Consider the following 21,897-nt stretch of genomic DNA (forward strand, 5'->3'; position numbering starts at 1 on the left):
TGGTCTTTGTGACTAGCGCTGATATATTGTCACTGTAGTTGGTATTACTGTATTGGCATTGTTGATTGACAATGCTATTAGGGCACTGTAGTTTGTACTGCTGGCTAGCACTGCTATATGGGCAATGTGTTTGGTACCACTAAATGGTCACGATGGTTGATCTTACTAGATGCTCGCATTGGATAGTGTTATTAAAGGGCCACTCCGGTGAAAACACATTTCCCATCCCTGCCCCATCACCTGATTGCCTGCGACACTCTGGAGGTCTCCTCTATGTATTGCAGCCACTTCCATGCAGTGCAGCCCCCTGTCCGATGCTCATCAGGCACCATCTGGAGGCTGAGGTTTTTTGCTTCCACATCTATCCCATGAGGCGCTAGCTGAGGCTATAGCATTTCTACCTGCTAAGGAGAAAGTTTAATTATCATTACCTTCTATAATCCCCTAAATAAGCTACAGTACACAAGTATATGGTCAGGAAGATGAGACGCGATCTCCTCAGGCACTTTTCACTCAGCTTCACCTACACTTTATTAAACGTTAATTGTCCCTTCAGCTAGAGGAACTAGTGGGGGAAATTGTCTTTCAAATCATTTCAGAGAAAGGAAAGGAGAGAACGTTTAAGTCAGTTGTTAAGTAAATATTGCTGTATTCTTCACCCTGTTCAATTCACTGCATACTGCTGTATCTTCTTGTGCCATTTCCAAGTTTAGTAAATCTGCGTACTCCCAGATTACTACCACAAGCTACTGGACTCGTCTCAGTTATTTCATCGGCATTCCATCCTGAGAGTCCGGTTGGAGTACTGACGTCACGCGTGACAAAACAGGCCTTCCTGTTAAGCATACCGCGGTACGTTCTCTGGGTCGCTGCACAACCCCTGAGCAGAGCACTTTTGGCGCCACTGTCGAGAGGGACCACAGAGCCACCTGTGACAACACTTCATCGCCTCCCTACTGTCAGTACACCACCCAGCCCGCTCACTCCGATCGGCTAACACACTCAGACTAAACACCCCTGTAATACGAACCTCACATGCTCGCCTACAGGACTTCACCAGAGCACGGCCATCCTCTGGAATGCTCTACCCCAAGGCATCCGGACAATTCCCGATGCACGAAATTTCAGACGTGCCTTAAAAACGCACCTCTTCAGGGAAGCATACCAAATCTCCTGACCTAGTCCCTCGCCCCTCCCTATGGTGCCCCACCCTGTTTGCCTTCTAATAAATGATCTGTACATGAAATTTCCTATTGCCTGTGTTCCCCAACCCCTGCACCTCCTGTACCACCCTCAACCCATTTGTGTCTAACCCAACGTATCTCACATTGTAAATGTTGTATTGTTTTGCATTTATCCATGCCTGAAAGCGCTGCGGAATAAGTTGGCGCTATACAAATAAAGATTATTATTATATTATATTCTGCACACCTCATGGTCTCCCTCACTTTGGCACGCCAGGGTCGGCCGTTGCACAATCGTAATGCACTCGCAGTGAACATCGCAATTTAACAAGCATGATGGCGGTGTGAGTTCCTCAGAGCATTATCACGCTCGCCCATATGAATGCACCCTAAGGGTGCATTCCCACAAGCGTATATCGGCTCGGTTTTTACGCCGAACCAATATACGTCGTCCTACTTTGCAGGGGGGGGGGGGGGGGGATGGAAGAGCCAGGAGCAGGAACTGAGCTCCCGCCACCTCTCTGCCCCTCTGCACTATTTGCAATGAAAGGAGGCGGGAGGGGGGGGCTAAGTTCCGCAAATAGCCCCGCCCCTCCCCATTGCAAATAGTGCATAGGGGCGGAGAGGAGGCAGAGAGGGGGCGGGAGCTCAGTTCCTGCTCCTGGCTCTTCCATCCTCCCCCCCCCCCCCCTGCACATGAGGACGACGTATATCGGCTCGGCGTGAAAACCGAGCCGATATACGTTCGTGGGAATGCAGCCCACGAAGGACGTATAAAAAAAGAGAAAAAACCTAAAGTAGGCATCCCTGAAAGAAAACACTACATTTTCTCCTACTGCTCCTTCACATGGTGTTTTTTTGCTGCTGATTCTGCACCAAATCCTCATGAAATTCACACCATTTTAGCATTCTATGAAATACTATGTAAGTCTGCGCTGCAGTTCATACGGGGCAGATTTTTCCGTGCGTGAGTTCTGAGATACACATTGCTGGGGAAACACCTGCGTCAGTCGGCCGCACACACGCTGTCCCCATTGACTGGAGCCAAATCTCCATGTGGGTCTGCATGAACATCTGTGGCAGAACGCTGCGGCTCAGCCTTGTATTTCTCCAACACGGACGTGACGCTTTCAGTATTGTGTGAATAAGGTTTAACACAGTTTTCACGGTCACAAGACAACATAATGGTTGAGTATCAGCTAAAATGAAAATCTTAACCCTTTCATGCTCCACGACATACAGTTACGTCCTGAGCGTGCAGACTTTGTACGGAGCGGGCTCAGAAGTCGATCTTGCTTCATACTCGCCGGCAGTCCTTCACAGCTGATACCTACCTGCAACAGCCGTAAGTATACATTTATAAAGTCATACATTATATGAAAGAGGCGCGCAGGCTGCACACAACTCCCATTACTTGGAAGTGATTCATATGGAAGTCATTGCCTCAGTTTTTGTCGGTTTCAGATTTCCCCGATTTGATTTCGGACAGTTTATTTGCTACTAATTTTTTGAAAAATGTAATTACTATACAAAAAAATCAACAAAACAAACAGAGAACGTCCCCCTACCGCCCCTTTTCTGTTCCAACGCCCCCAGTTGTGCCTTTTCGTTCCTCCGCCCCCCTTGAGAAGTAAAAACGCCCCCAAGGGGACAGTAACGCCCACGTTGAGAACCACTACTCTAGATGTAGAGAGCGCCCCTTTGTGACAGTCCTGGGCATAGATAAATGATGGGACAAATCTCTGTATTGTAGTCCGCCCATTCCGTTTACTTTAGTTGCCCGCCCTTGTACCTGCTCCAGCTTTGATGTCCTTCTTGACTACCGATGCCCACAACTGTACATTCCATGTGTGCTCTGACCAGTGACTTGTAAAGAGGAAGAACAATGTTCTCATCATGTGCCCCTAGACCTCTTTTGATGCACCCTATGATCCTATTTGCCTTGGCAGCAGCTGCCTGACACTGGTTGCTTCATTTTAGCTTAGAGATCACTAAAATCCACAAGTCCTTTTCCACATCAGTGTTATCCAGTGGTTTCCCATGTAGTGTGTAATTGTGACACATATTTCCCTTTCCATGTGCAAAACCTTACATTTATCAATGTTAAACCTCATTTCCCACTTTTCTGCCCCCAACTTATCCAGATCCTCTTGTCACCACATTCTGTCTTCTCTTGTGTTCATTTCTTTACATAGTTTTGTCATCTGCAAATATGGGTATTTTACTGCACAATGCTTCTACCAGGTCATTAATAAATATACTAAAAAGAAGAGGGCCAAATACTGCCCCCTGTGGTACCCCACTAGTAACAATGACCCCTCTAATTCTGCCCCCTGTGGTACCTCACTAGTAACCCTCCCAATACTCCTATGAGGTGACAGGACACAGCAGGAGAGATCGTGAAGTGACAGGACACAGCAGGAGGGACAGTGAAGTGGTAGAACCCATTAGCAGGAGGGATACTGAAGTGACAAGACACAGCAGGAAGGACAGTGAGGTGATAGGACACAGCAGGAGGGACAGTGAGGTGACAAGACACAGCAGGAAGGACAGTGAGGTGATAGGACATAGCAGGAGGGAGAGTGAGGTAACAAGATACAGCAGGAGGGACAGTGAGGTGACAGGACACAGCAGGAGAGATCGTGAAGTGAATGGACACAGCAGGAGGGACAGTGAGGTGATAGGACCCATTAGCAGGAGGGATACTGAAGTGACAAGACACAGCAGGAAGGACAGTGAGGTGACAGGACACAGCAGGAGGGACAGTGAGGTGACAGGACACAGCAGGAGGGACAGTGAAATGACCTCACACAGCAGGAGGGATACTGAAGTGACAAGACACAGCAGGAAGGACAGTGAGGTGACAAGACACAGCAGGAAGGACAGTGAGGTGATAGGACATAGCAGGAGGGAGAGTGAGGTAACAAGATACAGCAGGAGGGACAGTGAGGTGACAGGACACAGCAGGAGAGATCGTGAAGTGAAAGGACACAGCAGGAAGGACAGTGAGGTGATAGGACCCATTAGCAGGAGGGATATTGAAGTGACAAGACACAGCAGGAAGGACAGTGAGGTGATAGGACACAGCAGGAAGGACAGTGAGGTGATAGGACATAGCAGGAGAGAGAGTGCAGTAACAAGATACAGCAGGAGGGACAGTGAGGTGATAGGACACAGCAGTAGGGACAGTGAGGTGGCAGGACACAGCAGGAGAGACAGTGAGGTGACAGGACTCAGCAGGAGGGACAGTGAAGTGATAGGACACAGCAGGAGAGACAGTGGGGTGGCAGGACACAGCAGGAGGGACAGTGAGGTGACATGACACAGCAGGAGGAACAGTGAAGTGATAGGACACAGCAGGAGGGACAGTGAGGTGGTAGGACACATCAGGAGGGACAGTGAGGTGGTAGAACACATTAGCAGGAGGAATAGTGAATTGACAAGACACAGCAGGAAGGAAAGTGAGGTGATAAGACACAGCAGGAGGGACAGAGAGTTGACAGAAAACAGCAGGAGGGACAGTGAGGTAACAGGACAAAGTAGGGAGTAAGTGAGGTGACAGGATACAGCAGGAAGGACAGTGAGGTGGCAGGACACAGCAGAAGGGACAGTGAGGTGGCAGGACACAGCAGGAGGGACAGTGAAGTGATAGGACACAGCAGGAGGGACAGTGAGGTGACAGGGTACAGCAGGAGGGACACTAAGGTGATAGGACACAGCAGGAGAGACAGTGGGGTGGCAGGACACAGCAGGAGGGACAGTGAAGTGATAGGACACAGCAGGGGGGACAGTGAGGTGTAGGACACAGAAGAAGGGACAGTGAGGTGATAGGACACAGCAGGAGGGACAGTGAGGTGACAGGACACAGCTGGGGGGACAGTGAGGTGACAGGACACAGCAGGAGGGACATTGAGGTCACAGGACACAGCAGAGGGGCAGTGAGGTGACAGGACACAGCAGGGAGGCAGTGAGGTGGCAGGACACAGCAGGAAGGACAGTGAGGTGACAGAACACAGCAGGAGGGACAGTGAGCTGCACTCAAGGAGCCTCCTGCCCTCCTGTCATCTCCTCACTTTGGACTGGGCCAGCCTGACCGCTCCAACGGCCCATTAGAGCTTCCAGAAGGTTCCAGTCTCACTGGTAATGCCTGGTCTGGTAGGAGGACATTGCTCATCCATTTTGTTGTAATTTCCTTCCATTGATAACTCGGCTTGGTAACAGCAAATATGGCCGCTGCCTTCTGTTGGATAGAGACTATTTAGGATGTACAGTTTGTTCTCTTGTGACTGAAGTGGCGGGTTCCTGTGACTACAAATGAGATGCAACAGTTGTCAGTACTGTGGCAAGTGGTCCCAGAAGCAAGAATAAACTCCATAGTGTCCCCAGTGGAAATAATACCCGCATAGTGGCCTCAATAGTAATAATACCGCCATAGTGAGCCCAGTAGTAAAAGCACCCCCGTAGTGACCCCAGTGGAAATAATACCGGCATAGTGGCCTCAATAGTAATAATACCCCCATAGTGGCCTCAATAGTAATAGCACCCCCATAGTGTCCCCAGTAGAAATAAAACCCCATAATGGCCTCAATAGTAAAAGCACCCCCTTAGTGTCCCCTGTAATAGTAATGCCGCCATAATGGCCTCGATAGTAATAATACCCCCATAGTGTCCCCAGTAGTAAAAGCACCCCCGTAGTGTCCCCAGTAGTAGTAATACCCCCATAGTGGCCCCAGTAGTAATGATGCCCCCATAGTGACCCTAGTAGTAATAATACCCCCATAGTGACCCCAGTAGTAAAAGCACCCCCGTAGTGACCCTAGTAGTAGTAATACCCCCATAGTGGCCCCAGTAGTAATAATGCCCCCATAGTGACCCTAATAGTAATAATACTCCCATAGTGACCCCAGTAGTAATAATGCCTCCATATCACCCCTCTCTGACATTCTCTCTGGATTTGGCCAGTGTTTTTCAGCATCAAGCAGCTCGCAATCAGGAATATTGGAGATTCAGAACCCCTTACCCAGCAAACTGTGAGTACGAGCCGGGGGTCTTATTGCTGATGGTAATGGGGGTCTGCTAATTATAATTATAGATCCCTGCCATCATGCTCCTTCTTATGTCTTTTACAGGATTGGCAGGACAACTAGCCGTGGTACACCATATTACGGTTGCATTTTCCCTACAAGTGTTACTCTGAGGACTTTACTTTTATATGGTAACTTCTATTTAGCACAGCTGGGGATTTGCTACAGATGCAGTCAGATCTGACGATTTAAAATTTAAAAAAAAGCATACCTCACCTAGAAGCGCTGTCCAGGGCTCCGCTGCAGCTTCTTCCGGGTCCCTGATACTTGTTTTCTTCATCTCTTCTGGCCAGGATTGAAAATCCCTGCCTCCTGGAAGCGCTGGCTGTGATTGGCTGATGTGTAGCCAATCACAGCCAGCGCTCGATGAATGGCTGTGATTGTTTCATCGAGTGCTGGCTGTGCTTGGCTAAGCGTCAGCCAGTCACAGCCAGCACTTCGAGGACTTTTTCAATCCCTGGCCAGAAGAGATGAAGGAGAATAGTGCCGAGGACCCGGGGAGATTAGGAAATTGCAGCCAGGGCTTAGATTAGGGCTTTGACAGTAGGAGTTCCTAATGTCAAAGTTGCATTGCACCGTCGAAAATCTCGTTTTCCTGCGATGCAACAGAGAGAAAGGCTCCATAAGGAAACATGGGATACAAAACCTTGCATGTCGCGGGCATATCGCCGGACCCGCAAGGTTTTTGTGTCGGGTTGTTGCATTCTACAAAACATCGCATGTGTGAATTAACCCATAGGAAAACATGGGCTTCACATACATGTGATTTGTAGCATCATAGCAACGCTACAAAATCGCGCGACTTTGTCACCTATGTGAACCCAGCCTAAAGGTGTGTGAGTTGATCCCCAGCCCAGTTAGTGAATATGCAGATAAGAGGTGATGTGGGGTGCGTGGGGGTTGAAGTGAGAAGGAGCGCAGGTTTCCTTCCAAAGGAGAGTATAGCAGTGTAGATGGAAAAGAGTTTAGGTTAGGTTGTATGGTAGGCCTCCCTAAATAATGTGTTTTTAAAGCTGTGGGCGTTGGGAATTACCCTGATTGTCTAAGTGCAGCTCAGGAAAAATCTTGGAAGCCGAAGTGGGAGGTCCAGACTAGAGAGGAATTTAGTCTAAGGTCATTAGCAGAGCGGAGAGCATGGGTAGGGTGGTAGACAGAGAAGAGGGAGGAGATATAGGTCTGTGGAGAGCCTTATGGATGAGGGAAATGGAAATGCACGGAGTATAACGTAAAAAAGTATTAATACGATGTATCAATGTTAGACTCTACTCAGACTTACATTAGGAGCCTCTGTCCAGGGTTTCCATTAGAACAGTATACCAGTACAGTGATATTTTTTCTGGTAAAATGACAAACACCGTGATGAAAACCTGACGGAACCCATTCTTGTCAATGGGATCTGTCTGGCTCCGTTGATGTCTCTCATATGACGGATCTGTCACACCGTTACTAAAGTTTTACTGTTCCTATGATGGAAATGTGAACAGATTCTTAGGTGTAAGATATAGAGATATTGGTAAGTGGAGCTGTGCTTTATCTTGTCTCGATGTCCTCCATAATTGTAGGCTTACCACCTGGGCGAGGGTCAGGATTCCACGTCCTGGCTAAACAATAACAAAGGAGACCTGGCAAGATGTTCCTCTCTCACTTGGAGAATGTGGTTGGCTTCCTCCACACCGAGTTCCCCGAGAAGAAACTGCTGATGTGGGATGACATGCTGAGAAAGCTGAGCAGAGAGAGCATACAAGGTGAGTGGCCGCCTGTCTACTGTTTACATTTAGCAAAAACGGTAGCCAATCAGAAGGTGGGGTGGGGCTATAACACAGTGTAGCCAATCAGATCCTGACAGTGATTAGAGCAGCAGCAGATGAGTATGCTGAGCATATGGGGCAATGACCTGTCCACTTTCTTTGGTATGTTAGTAAGACAGTAGCAGTGACTGAGGGGGACATACAAAAGGTTACAAGAAGCTACAGCAGCACAGAGTATCTTAGATCAGGAAGCGATCTGTGGTTGTGTTAGTGAGGACAGGACAGAATGTGATTTGTCAGCAAAGTGGAGACAAGTAGAAGGCCACAGACATGATTTAAAGTGACCCGCCCGTCCTGAAGAAACATAGATGGCCGCACCGCTAGTCTGACTACCTGAGGCACACTGTGCATTAATATGCATGGATAGTCAGCGCTTGCCATGCTGAATCTTCAGGTGAATTCCAGTCATCTAAGCCTCGCTTTACGGTGTATGTGCTGGAAGATGAGACATGAGAGGCGCACGTCACTTGCATGGGATTCAGCCTGGTTTGTACTGACGTCAGAAGGAAAGTGGGTGGCAGCGAGAGGCTGAAGAGGAGGGATTTAACAAGTGACATCTTTACTTGGAGCTGTAATGGCGCCGCCTCTTGAGGCAGGGCATTTGACTTAACAGGCGCTCTGCAATAAAAGCAGGATTTTGACTTTTTTGCCGATTTGCTCTATTCTGCTTAAAACATCAATGTTATCCTGCTGCTATGCTGTTTTACACCGTGGGGCCAGGTAATATACCTATATTCTGCTGACAGGTTCCCTTAAAGGTAGTGGTAGGAGCAAGGTATAGTGATGCCAGATCTATGAGCAGGCCATGCATAAGATTTCTCCATTGGGGGTCAGTCAGGAGACCTTGTATATGTATTAGATTGTTGGCAGTGGTGATTTAAGGGCTTTTTAGCACGAGTTTTTTTCCGTGCGAGTATGGTCCGATTTTTAATTGTACGGAAATAGAACGCACTGATTTCATAATCAGACAGTCTGAGTAAAAAAATGCAGCATGTCCTATCTTGGTCTGATTCTTGGGCAAGAATTGTCTATTCAAATCAACGAGTGCATTAAAAAAACAGAATGACATATGAGTGCGTTCTGTTTTTTTTTTCATGCACCCATTGATTTTAATAGAACTTTTCAATTAGATCAGTTGAGCCACCTTCCATTTTTTAATGCACAGAAAACACAGATGACACTTGGATGACACTCTTGTGTGGAAAAAAGCAAAAACACATGAAAATCAAAAGGAAAATTGGTCCATTTTTCCATGGATCGGAATTGCACTCGCCCATTTGAACCAGAAAAGTCCAACATGGAATCCACGTTTTAAAGGGGTTGTCCCGCGGCAGCAAGTGGGTCTATACACTTCTGTATGGCCATATTAATGCACTTTGTAATGTACATTGTGCATTAATTATGAGCCATACAGAAGTTATAAAAAGTTTTTTACTTACCTGCTCCGTTGCTGGCGTCCTCGTCTCCATGGTGCCGACTAATTTTCGCCCTCCGATGGCCAAATTAGCCGCGCTTGCGCAGTCCTGGTCTTCTGCTCTCTTCAATGGAGCCGCTCGTGCAGAATGCAGGCTCCGTGTAGCTCCGCCCCGTCACGTGCCGATTCCAGCCAATCAGGAGGCTGGAATCGGCAATGGACCGCACAGAAGAGCTGCGGTCCACGGAGGAAGAGGATTCCGGCGGCCATCTTCACAGGTAAGTAGAGAAGTCACCGGAGCGCGGGGATTAAGGTAAGCGCTCCGGTAAGCTTTCTGTACGTCCCTGCATCGGGGTTGTCTCGCGCCGAACGGGGGGGGGGGGGGGGGGGGGTTGAAAAAAAAAAAAACCCGTTTCGGCGCGGGACAACCCCTTTAAATATGCATCCTAAAATAGGGATTTTTAACACGGTTTTCAATGTCGTATGTAGATTTTGATGCGAATTTTGAGCTTCCAATGAATTTAATGAGAAAATTTGGCACCAAACTAACATCAAGAAGTGATAAGTCCCTTTTTTTCCAAGTCTGCAGGAGGAAAAATCCATGTAGTTTAATCAGTAACATGGGATGTCCATTAGAATCAATATCTGGTATTGCAGCTCGGCCCCTCTTCACTGGGGCAATTTTTTAGAGTCAGGTTAAGTGCTCCCTCACTCGGGCATATTTGCTCGTGTGCAAAATGTACGTGAACAGTATGATGTCAATCCGGTGGAAAATCGCAGCATGCTCTATTTTTGTGCACACCAAATGCCCCCATAGAAGTCTATGGGGGGAGGGGGTGCAAATGGGCACACAATACACAAGGAGATGCGCAATTCAGCTGGAAAAGGAACACATCCTAAATGTGTTTTCTGACTTCACATTGCCTTGGACTATCTATGAGTAAATTTACAACTGCAGTTTCAAAAGTCACAGGGAAGGGGGCAGCAGTTATTATACATCATGCAGTTGTCAGCTTCAGCTGCATATCTATATAAAGACGAAAGCCCTCACTGACTGACTCACTGACTGACTCGCCACTAATTCTTCAACTTCCCAATGTCGTAGAAAGATGAAATTTGGCACAAGCATTGATTATGTCCAAAATAGGAAAAGCTAATGGGTCCCAACTAGATTATTCAATTTTAAGCGCAAAAGAATTAGCATCCAAATTTTACGTACGGAATCTAATTCTCTCACTTCCCAATGTCATAGAAACTTGAAATTTGGCATGAGTATTGATTATGTCATAAATAGGAAAAGTTAATGGGTCCCAACTCGATTATTCAATTCTAAGCGCAAAAGAATTAGCGTCCAAATTTTATGTGCGTAATCAACTTCCTGATGTCATTTTATATAAAGGAAACGTTGCTTGGTTACCTCCACGTGGTGTTTCCTGGGTAACGCAAAAAACCATGCAAAATGGTGAACATATTTTTTTCCTTGGTATCTCTAAAGTAACCACGACTTCATAAGATTTTCCGTGTGAACACCAGATAAACACCAGTACCAAATTAACTCGGGCGAAGCCGGGTATATCAGCTAGTTGTATAATAAGGGAGAGTGGCATCACATTGTCTTAAAGCTTCAGAACGGCTGCAGAGCTTCGGGCTACTTACAGTTGCTGTAAGAGACCCCATACTGTAAATGCATCCACATCTACGGCATGTACCTCCTCTGCCATTCTGGGGTACGTCAGTCAATGTAACTGCTGTCCTGGGATTACTCTACTGCTCAGTGGTCTGTGCATTCACTACCTGCATTGAGGAGTATAATGGTTTGATTCGCTGTATTGGATTGATGACATTATGGCTGAGATGAAGGTGTTCTACCTACAGACCTATAGTGCTCATGTCACTGATTGCCCATTGTCTGTCCCTGCAGGTACGATCATTACTCAGTGCTCTGTGAGCTGCTCCCGGTGGGCATCCCCTCCCTGGCGGTGTGTCTAAAGACTCTCAAGTACGGTAAGTGCGTTCACTGAAGTCACTGAGATGTGTCGCCTTATCTGCAGCATTGTCACCTGTCTTCTCCCACACAGGAGAACTCAACGAAGATGCCAAGAAGGACATCAGTCACATACTAGGATTCAGCAGCATCAATCCGGAGAAAAACACTTGGTAACTACAACCCATAGCCTTTACTGAGGGGGTTAAAAAGGTTGGACCAGAATTTCAAGTTCTCTCCTGTCCACTTTATTTACTTTCATTTAGGCCGTCTGCACAGCGGCGGGTCGGATTCTGCATGTGGAATCCGGCCCTGGCAGCAGCAGCGCCCGTGTGTACCTGTTTTCGTTTTCTTCTTTCTGTACTGCGGATGGCTGCACGGTTCGCCGTCGGACATGCGCAGTACAGATTTTTTTTTAATTCTTACTTTTCTTGCGGAATCCGCGGCCCCCAATGTCAATTGCAAACGGACCGCGGGTCAGACGGCTTCCATTGACTTCAATGGAAGCCATCTGTGGGTAATCCGCAGGAAAATGGAGCATGCTGCGATTTGTTTTTTATTCATTCACGAGCGGAAATCGCAATTGGTTTTCGCTCATGTGCATGAAAAATCACTTTTGCATTGCACTATATGGTTGGTATTTGCTGCGGAATCCGGAGGTGGTCGCTCTCTCCGGATTCTGCAATTCTAGTCCGCCCATGTGCATTCACCCTTAGGGCTTATTCAGACGACCGTATATCAGCCGGGTATTCACGCTGGCCGATATATGGCGTCCCTCTCTGGAGGAGGAGGAGGAGGCTGGAAGAACCGGGAGCAGTGCACTGAGCTCCTGCCCCCTCTCCGCCCTTCGGCACTATTTGCAATGAGGGGAGGCGGGGTAGTGGCGGAGCTAAGTTTTAATTTTTAATGCTTTTCTGTACTCTTTCCATACTTTGCTTTTTCCTTGCACCTTGTTTGTACTGTTTTTAGTGTTCACTCAGCTTTCTGAAGAAGAGGTTATACCTCGAAACATGTAACCTGCTGGTTATATAATAAATAGGGATGAGCGAACGTGTCCGTTACGGACACATCCGCACCCGGACACCGGCTTTGCCGAACACTGCAGTGTTCGCGCGTAAGTGTCCGGGTGCCGCCGGGGGGCGGGGAGATGCGCGGCGGCGCGGGCGGCAGTAGCGGGGAACAGGGGGGAGCCCTCTCTCTCTCCCTCTCCTCCCCACTCCCCGCCGCACCCCCCCGCGCTGCCACGGCGGCCCCCGAACTTTTTCGCCCGAACACTGAAGTGTTCGCAAAGTTCGGTGTTCGGGCGAAAAAGGGGCGGAGCCGAACGTGTTCGCTCATCTCTAATAATAAAGCATCTTTAGTTGTCTTTGGCTCCACCTCTCATCTAATTTGACACCTGCCACCAGGTTGTGCCAGAGTCCTCCCTTTTTTAGACTTCTATCAGTGTATACCAGGCACAGAGCTGTAGGTTCCATAGCATTGGTGTCAGGTATTTGCAACTTAATCCCATTCAGTGGATTGGGACTGAGCTGCAGAAAGGTCACATAACCAATAAATGTGTCATCACAGCACTTGTCTGGGGTTAAAAAGATGATTGATCGGGATCCCAGGAGTAAGACCCCACCAATCTGGTATTGATGACATCCTAAGGACAGGCCATCAATATTTACATCATGGATAATCCCATTAAAGGGAACTTGTCATTATGTTTGACCCCCATAAACTATGTTATGGGGCTCCAAGGTGATGGAATGGGCAGTCCTTGGAGCAGTGTCTCATATTCACTTTCTGCGTGCGCATCTCCCATTCATCTCTATGCAAGATGCATGTGCAGAAAGAGTCAAGCTGTTGGCACCTGTAATCTTTGTGGAGATACAGCTCTGGAATGGAGCACCCAGTGAGTATGGAACACAGCTCCCAGGACTCTCTGTTCCATCACCTTTCAGCCCCATGACACAGTATATGGAGCTCAAACGCAATGGCAGGTTTTCAGTGAGGCTGCAATACCATACATAGCCCATGAACAAGAGTGGCGCTGTTTCCAGAAAAACCCTGGAAACCCTTTTAATGAACGACAATGAAGTTTAGAGTAGAAATATAATTCTTTGGTGATTTATTCCTCTTAGTGACGGGACCGGAGGATTTCCTGGATCTGAAATTTATAACATGGTGAAGAAAGTCCATAGCGAACTGAAGGGAAGGTTCATGAAATCACAGAGGGAGACAGGTAAGAAGGGAATGGCCAAACTATGACTGCACAGCAGTGGATGTGAGCTATATGACTAGTACAGTACCCAGGGACAGGGTACATCACAGGGTCCATACGGTGTTGCTGGGCACCAGCTCCATAGTTTCCATGGTACAGGGCAGAGTTTCTCAGTACTAAATACCTTCTGCTGGGGCTGATTTTGCCAAAAATTAAAATCTCAATCTTTTTTTGTTTCATTTATGGAAAATTTTCAATTTCAATCTCAATTTTCTTTTTTTGCTAAATACTAAGACTGCGAGACGAGTTGTAGACTTCAGTGGTACCATGTAGGGGTACAAGTGAAACTTTTTGATTGCTTTTTATTGTGTTTTTTAGGAGACAGATGAATGAAAAATAGCAATTCTGGCTTCATTTTTAATATATTTCCATGCAGTTTGCTGTACAGGATAACAAGCATAATACTTTTATAGTGCTGATTTTTATAAACGAGGCGATACCCAATTTTTTTCGGCTTTTCCATAACCATTTTCGTTATTTACTATTTTAGAGTAAACTTTTTTCCTTTTTGGTTTTTGAACACTTTACTTCTTTTTTTATTGTCCCTTGGAAGTGACTGGAAGATGCGATCAGGAATGCTGTTGTCAGAAAATCAGCTAATACAGCAGCTACCCGCCCCGCATTTGATCGCTGACCAGTGCCACAGTTGTCCGCACTCTCTTGTATCAGAGATAAGTAAATGTATTGGGCAGCCGTCGCATTAGTTGTTCTGTTGTAAGAAATCAACGGCTGTAACGGGGCGCCCTGCACATGTACCCAGCCCTAGATGTACCCTTCGCAACATGTATTGTAATGGGACAGAGATAGCAGGTAAGCCTTGGTACAAGTTCTGTATTGCACCAAGTTTTACCTGCTATCTGTGTTACATTGAATTACAGACTGTGAAGAATTCTGAGAAGCGCTGCCTCGAAGAGAGTGAAGGACGGACTGCCTGCACATAATTCATCCCTTATATGCAATAGTGTTGCCAGGTGGACAGGGACGCTGTTGAAGTAGAGGGCCGGGTGGTAGCAGTATCCACGCTATCTTGAAGTTTGCTGCCAATCCGGCGCCTGTCCCAGTCTCCTCTTCCCAAGGCGCCCTCTTCTTCCTCCCTTTGCATATGCTGATCCGCACCTCCTTTGGCGTAGGCCATTACAAATTGCCCTGCTGTGGCGGTCATGATAGTGGTGGCTGGCGGCGAGATTTACCCTTTTGAATCCAATTTGTATCCTGGTTTTCCTAAGGGGCTTACTCTTTTTCTGCCATTATACTACGGCGCTATATGCTAGCTAAAGCCAGGAGTGCATGAGGTGGCACGTTGGATAGGCTTTGACGGCAGAGAGGCTGGCAATATATAGTAATAGAACCCCGACGGACGTCTTCCAACATCAGAGCTGTACAGCTTTAAATCATAATGTCTTCAAAAGTCAGACAGTGGATTGGAAAGGTTTAAGAAGCAGAGTCACAATGGTGACGAAGGGATGGCTTCCTACTTTTACTTCTCATGTGGGCAAATGGCATGAAGGGCCTTCTTCTTCTTGATTGGCTCTAACCACTCGCTGCAATGAGCCAATGACTGTTTGTAGATGCAGGGGAGGAGTTGGCCTCTCAATGTGAACTACGTAAGTTAATACTTTGATATACAGTGTAGTACCTGACAATTTAAGGAAAATAATTGACTTTTGCAATTTAGTGTGAAAACAGAATCACGGGGTTACCAAGGGGTGAAGTAATCTAAATAATTCAATTAATCGCCAAGTCCAACCTTTTACTCAAGTAAACTATATCAAAGTACCATTAAAGTTATGATCATGCACTGTACCAGTGTACCAGTACGGGACATGTCATGTACCCTCTTGGGTACCAACCGTGGGCATAGTGAACTGACCCCATTGTCCAGACCATGTGTCCTTTAATACTCTATGCAACAAATGTTATGACCACATTATGCTGAAGCTTGGAAATGTGTTATATATATGGAAAAAAGGTATAGCAGCTAATATGGGGCCCAGCGGTTAATTGGGAACAGCAGGTAGTGATCCCTATGTATGATGGAAGGAGAGAAAATAATTGGGGAGAGTGAGGAACATAATCCTGATTTATTTCATGAACACGCTGGTCTTGGTAACCTTGACCCCAACCAAAGTTTTTCTGCAGGGCTCTATGATTATACCCGTATATACTCCCATCAAATCATCATATATATATATTACTCTGAATGGCCCCTTTTTTAATGATACCAGCCCTTTCACGATTGGAGCTCTCCTATATGGAAATTCTCCCCGTGACCCCGGAGTGCAGCATAAAATCAGGTGACAAGTTTTCCGTGAATCAGTTTCAGTGTGAATCCACATTAGATGGGAAAATCCAGCGATCGGAGCGACTTCCAACGAGACTCGGTCATCAGTGCTGGACTAGCCGGGGGCCAGGATGTCACTGCCAGACTCTTGGAGTTTTCTTGTATGGCAATTTGGAGAGCATACAGATATGGTGTGATCAAGGAAACACATCCAGCAAAAGGGGATCCTGTGGATGGAAAAACTCCATGAGGAAAGGGGTCAAAGGAGGATGTGAAAAATCATTCTAATGACAGGCGCTGCACAGTCAGGCAAAATGCAGCCAAATACAATGCGGGTACCACAACTAATGTGTCCAAATGCACAGCTTCTTATTCTTTAACACGAATGGGCTAAAACAGCTGGTGACGAGTTCCAGTGACATTGCTGTGTAAGAGAGAAGACTCCAGAGGGCAAAAGAGCACAAAACTTGTATCCCTGAGCAGCGGCAAACCTCCCCTGGTCAGATAATTCCAGACTTCTGTTGCCTCGTGCTGATGGGAGGTCAGAATTTGGCGCAAGAAGCATGAATCGATGACCCCTTCCTGTCAGCTGATCAGAACATGTCAGCACCTCCATCTAATCTGCAGCAACTACAAGAAGCTTCCTGTCCGCAGGGGCCGATATTCCTGCAGAACGATTTCCTCACCTAGTGGAATCTACGCCAACACAAATTGCTACGGTTCTGAAGGCCAAAGTAGGCTCAACATAATACTAGATGGGGGTCTCTAATAAAGTGGCAAAAGAGTGTACAGTTAGTCCCCGACTTGCGAACAGGTTCCGTTCCAGGAGCCCGTTCGCAAGTCCGTTTTGTTCGCAAGTCGAACAAATGGTTGTATGGAGGGGATCGCGGGTGGACCCCGCTCCATACAACGTCGGGTGCAGGCTGTTTCTTACAGCGGGCACCCGGCGGCAGCAGTTCCGACGAGCCGTGGCGCTTGTCGGAACTGTTAACACTTTAAATACCGCTCTGACAGCGGCATTTAAAGTGTTAACAGTTCTGACGAGCGGCGCTGCTCGTCGGAACTGCTGCCGCCGGGTGCCCGCTGTAAGAAACAGCCTGCACCCGACGTTCAGGGGGCCCGTACAGTGCCCCATGATGAGATCGCGGGACGCTGTGTGGTTGCTAGGCAGCCGGGGACCTCCTGAAAGGCCCCAGGGCTGCCTATGCAGAGTGCCTATCAAGCGCACGGCTTGCTAGGCGCTCTGCATAGACAGCCCTAGGGACTTTCAGAAGGCCCCCGGCTGCCCAGCAACCGCGATGTGACCGGACAGGCTTCCATCAGGCTTGATAGAAGCCTGTCCGGTCCCTGCACAGTATGATGTAATGCCATAGCATTACATCATACTGTGCAGGACAGATAGTTCGTATCTAGCGAAATTCGTAAGTCGAATGTTCGCAAGTCGGGGACTATCTGTATATTGTATAATCCGTTTATGCATTCTTCAGTGATGTTTTCTCTTTTTTGCACAGTGAAATCAACGGCTGGTTCTCACGTTACCACAGGGCACACCGATTTGGCAATCCGCATAAGATGGAGACATTCAGTGCAAAAATCTTGAAGTGAGTATAAAATCAAACACGGACTAAGAGCCCTTTAAGTAATATCCTATTTGTGTAAATAGAAATCTACCTTGTGTGGGCTGAAGACATTCTGCAGGACTTAATATTTGATTGTCTACCCTTAGGGTAGGCCATCAATTTTAGATTGGTGGGAGACTGACTCTTGGCACTCCATCAATCAGTTGTACACCTTCATTATTTACCAGGCACAGCACCGTACTGTTAGTAGTGGCCATGTCTGGTATTACAACTCACAGCAGCTTTATCCTTCCCAAGTGAATGGGATGGAACTGTAATACCAGGCATAAGCACTTCAAAAAGTATGGAGCTGTGGCTAGTAAATAGTGAAGGAGACTCTTCAAGCAAATGATCCACATAGGTTTGAGAGTCAGACCCTCAGCGGTCTAATATTAGTGGATTATTCTAAGAATGAACCAACAGTTTTGAAGTGTCAGATAACCCCTTTGAAGTTATAGACTCCACATAAATATAGAATCCCTGGCAACACGTCCTAGAAATGTGCTCCGGTAGTGTTATCATAGGTATACGAGGCACAACCAATCCTGATTTTCTTATTCCTGCTGCAATCTGCACACTGGACTCTGGCTGATAGCAAATTGCAATGTCAGGAATACTCATATGGGGAGCTGTTTCTGACAAAAATGCAGATCTCAATTTTTAGGTCTTATCACACAAGCTTATATCGGCCGGCCAATATATGCCACTGTGTGATGCACGGGGTGGCGTATACGCTGTCGGGCTGTCTTCCCCTTTCCTCACCCTCGCCGGCTCTCTGTAATGGGAGAAGGTGGGACGAGGCGGGAGCTGGTGTGCTGAGCTCCCTCCCCTCTCCACTGTTTGCACTGGGGTGAAGAGGTTTAGCTACACCCCTGTCCCACCCATCCTATTGCAAACAGTGGCAAGGAGCGGAGAGGAGAACAGAAGAGGGGCGGAGTTTAGCAGTCACATTGCTAAACTCCCTCCCACCTCTCTTCACCTGCAGCTGTCATTGGCTCCCATAGGAGTCACTGCAGCTACCGCCGACTACGTAAAGGGGCCCGACCGCAGCGCTCATGTGAAGGAGCCCTTAAACATATTTTTTAAGAATTGTTGGTGATTTTCCATTTTGTTTTTGATCACAATTTATGTTTTTAAAAAATCCTACAATCTTGCATTTTTCGCTCTGACCACAGAGCCTTATACTAGTCTGACAGTTTCTGATCTGTAGAGAAAGATTTGTAGCAGTCATCTATCTAAGGGCTTATTTACACGAGCGTATATAGGCTTCCATCTAAGCAGTCCGCCCCCCCTTCCCGCCCCCTCAACGACTCTCTACCTCTCTCCTCCCCGCTGAGCGGTTTACAATGGGAGTGGGCAGGATGGGGGTGGAGCTTACCTCCGCCCCGCACCCTCCCATTGCAAACGCCGAACTGGAGGAGAGAGGCAGAGAGCTGGTGAGGGAACCGCTTAGATGGAAAAGTACATCAAGCGGCTGTGAAAACCCGGCCGATATACGCCTGTCTGAATAAGCCCTAAGGGTGGATTTACACGGAACGATTATCATTTTAAAAAAATTGCTGAATCATTCGCATTTGAATGATAATTGTTCAATGTAAACATAGCCAACAATCAAATGATGTATGATAATTAGTTCGCTCATCATTCATTTCATGCAAGCATGAAAATCATTCTTGGCTTGTCCGCTAATTGTTTGGTTTAATACTGATTGTTCCGTCATTCTGGTACAGCGAACTGAACAATTTATCTGCCTGTATGAACAGGATGTACAAATAAAAACCTGACATCGTTCGCTCGTACAAACAATAAATTGCTCCATCTAAGGGCTTCGACAGATGAGCATATGCCCAAATTGCGCATGAATGGGAATGGCAATAATCAGGCTGTTACACACGTGTCTGCACACAGTACTGTAATTTTTGTGCTCGCATGGCCAGTTTACAAGCACACATGATGCTCCCTTTAGCTAAAATTGAATGGCTATTAAAGCCTGATAAGGGCCAGCTGTCTTCTCTTCCCGGCATTGATCGCTGTTTGCATCCTCCCATTGCTTTTTTGACCCTGCCATAGACTTCTATGGTAGCTTACCGCATAAAACGCAGACAGATAGGGCAGGTCCTATCTTTTCTCACACATAGGAATAGCGCACAACAATGGGTTGTATTCATCGCATTTTGCGCAACGTTTTACTCCACCTCCCTGCAGAAAGACCTCTACACAAGTCATAGAGCATGCCTAGAACAGCCTCCCATACAAGTCAATGGATCCCCTGCTGTCCAATCTGTGCATGGTCCATGAAGCTGCTGTAAAGCACATTTTCTAAATGCTCTAGATGCTGTTAAATGTAGCTCAGGAAAGATGGCCGCCCCCATAGTCATGTGTAGAGAACAGAATCTAAAAAACGTTAGTGACATATTCCCTATAAGGCCTCATGTCCACAGGCATAAATGAAATACGGATCACCCACGCTGATGATCCGCAGTTCAACCTGCCCATAGACAATCATTGGCATCTGCAGGTAATTAAATACCTGCGGATGTCACTTTATCCCATCATGCGGATCACACGCGCGGGGAAAAAATGCGGCATGCTCCCTTTTCTGTGGATTCCCGCATGGATGGCCTCCAATGAAATCAACGAAGGCCGGCCGATCCGCGGCACACCCGCAGCTGACACTGCAGACGGGCCATAGATCCGTGGGAAAGCAGGAGATTTGAAAAGAAGATCTGTCCAGGACAGAGGAGACCCGCAACGGACTGGTGAGAAAATGTCCATGGCTGCGGGCACGGGTGTATTCCGCTGCGGGATTCTGCGCTTTGAATCCACACGTGCCCGTGGACATGAAGCCTACGGCAATATAGGAGGCTGTAAAAGTACAGATGTCATAGGCTGGATGACCAGAAACAGCAGCATGACCTCGGGGCAAAAACAAGGTAACATGATGTCCTTTTATGAGCTTCTTCCATGTTCTTCCAGAGCCAACGAAGAATGGGAATCTCATATAGACGCCCTGCGATCCCAGCTCGATGCAATCTACTTCCCAGACACAGTGGAGGAGTGGATGGAAGAGAATGTGAACCCGTACATGGACGCTCTACGACAAATGGCTAAAGATTTCCAGGAGATTCTGCAACTCAATGCTCGCCCAAAGGTCCTATTGCAAAAGTGAAGTATAGAAGCGCCCAGGGAATGTGAGAACACCACGGACTGGATTTTGCTAAAAATCAGAACTAGGGGAAGGGTTAATATTCTGCAGAATCCAAAGCACTGAGGTGCAGCAGACGATTGCCAGGGTGTCTGGGAATTGCCCATACTTATATACGGGTAGATGTGAATACTCACTGTGTATATGAGAAGAGCCCCTTATGACTCGACATGTGAAAGGTGATGCCACCCCAACCCTACTAATCTACATCTCCAGTGATGGGTTATTTCTAGTCATCCGCCTTGTGAAGCATCATGGGAGTGTCTTCCTGCCTTCTGCACATAGTAATATGGTAATATAACATAAGGTAATATGGCTTCTTTACATCCGCCGGACTCGTACCTGAACTGAGGCACAGAACAGACCAGCTCCAGTAGCCATATTATACAGTCAATAGTATCTCATGACTGCCCCCTGCATTATAGTTTATGTGCACTTAAAAACATTTGCCTCCGAGGTGATGGGTTCTTCTAAAATCGCTCACAGATTCTTCAGTCCATGTAGAGTAGAGAACTTTTATTTTTAGGGTTATAGAAACAGACTTCTTACAATTCCAGTAACAAAAAGTGTGAAAAATATGATAGGATCACAAACACTAATGTTCAATGACAGCAAAAAGTAACAAAACAAATCAGTAATTGTCGGGCTGGTTAAAAAGTAGAGCAGGAATAGATTCACCAATGAGAACTAATCTCCAAGAAATCAGGTGAATCAGCAAAACTTGGATTGGGACCTTTGTTGCAGTGCATCTAACAAAAAAACAATGCACCTCTGCAAATAATCTGGATTAAAAATCTCTTACCGTTTTGTGTATACAGCTCTTGTGCAGACCTATGTGTCTCCATGGCTACAGATTGTAAACAAACTCTGAGCAGCCCAGTCATACAGTCACACTTCCTTCCAACCTCCTTCTCCAACATAGGGCATATTTGCATTGTGGAATCTAGGGCGGGCATCCGCTCCCGGGTTCCGCAGCAAATACCTTCCGCAGCATGCTATGGAAAAAGTGCTTTTTCCTGCACATGAGCAGAAACCAACTGCGATTTTTCCGC

General features: G+C 47.0%; 1 long non-coding RNA gene across 1 annotated transcript; it reads left to right on the forward strand.

Annotated features, from left to right (window-relative positions):
* Positions 1 to 11,110: 11,110 nt before the first annotated feature.
* Positions 11,111 to 21,572, forward strand: LOC136576917 (uncharacterized). The gene is made up of 5 exons (XR_010786418.1): positions 11,111 to 11,494; positions 11,569 to 11,647; positions 13,601 to 13,701; positions 17,533 to 17,622; positions 20,617 to 21,572. It is a non-coding gene; the product is annotated as an uncharacterized lncRNA (long non-coding RNA).
* Positions 21,573 to 21,897: the final 325 nt, after the last annotated feature.

Source organism: Eleutherodactylus coqui, chromosome 8, assembly GCF_035609145.1.
Source record: "Eleutherodactylus coqui strain aEleCoq1 chromosome 8, aEleCoq1.hap1, whole genome shotgun sequence".
NCBI lineage: Eukaryota > Metazoa > Chordata > Amphibia > Anura > Eleutherodactylidae > Eleutherodactylus > Eleutherodactylus coqui.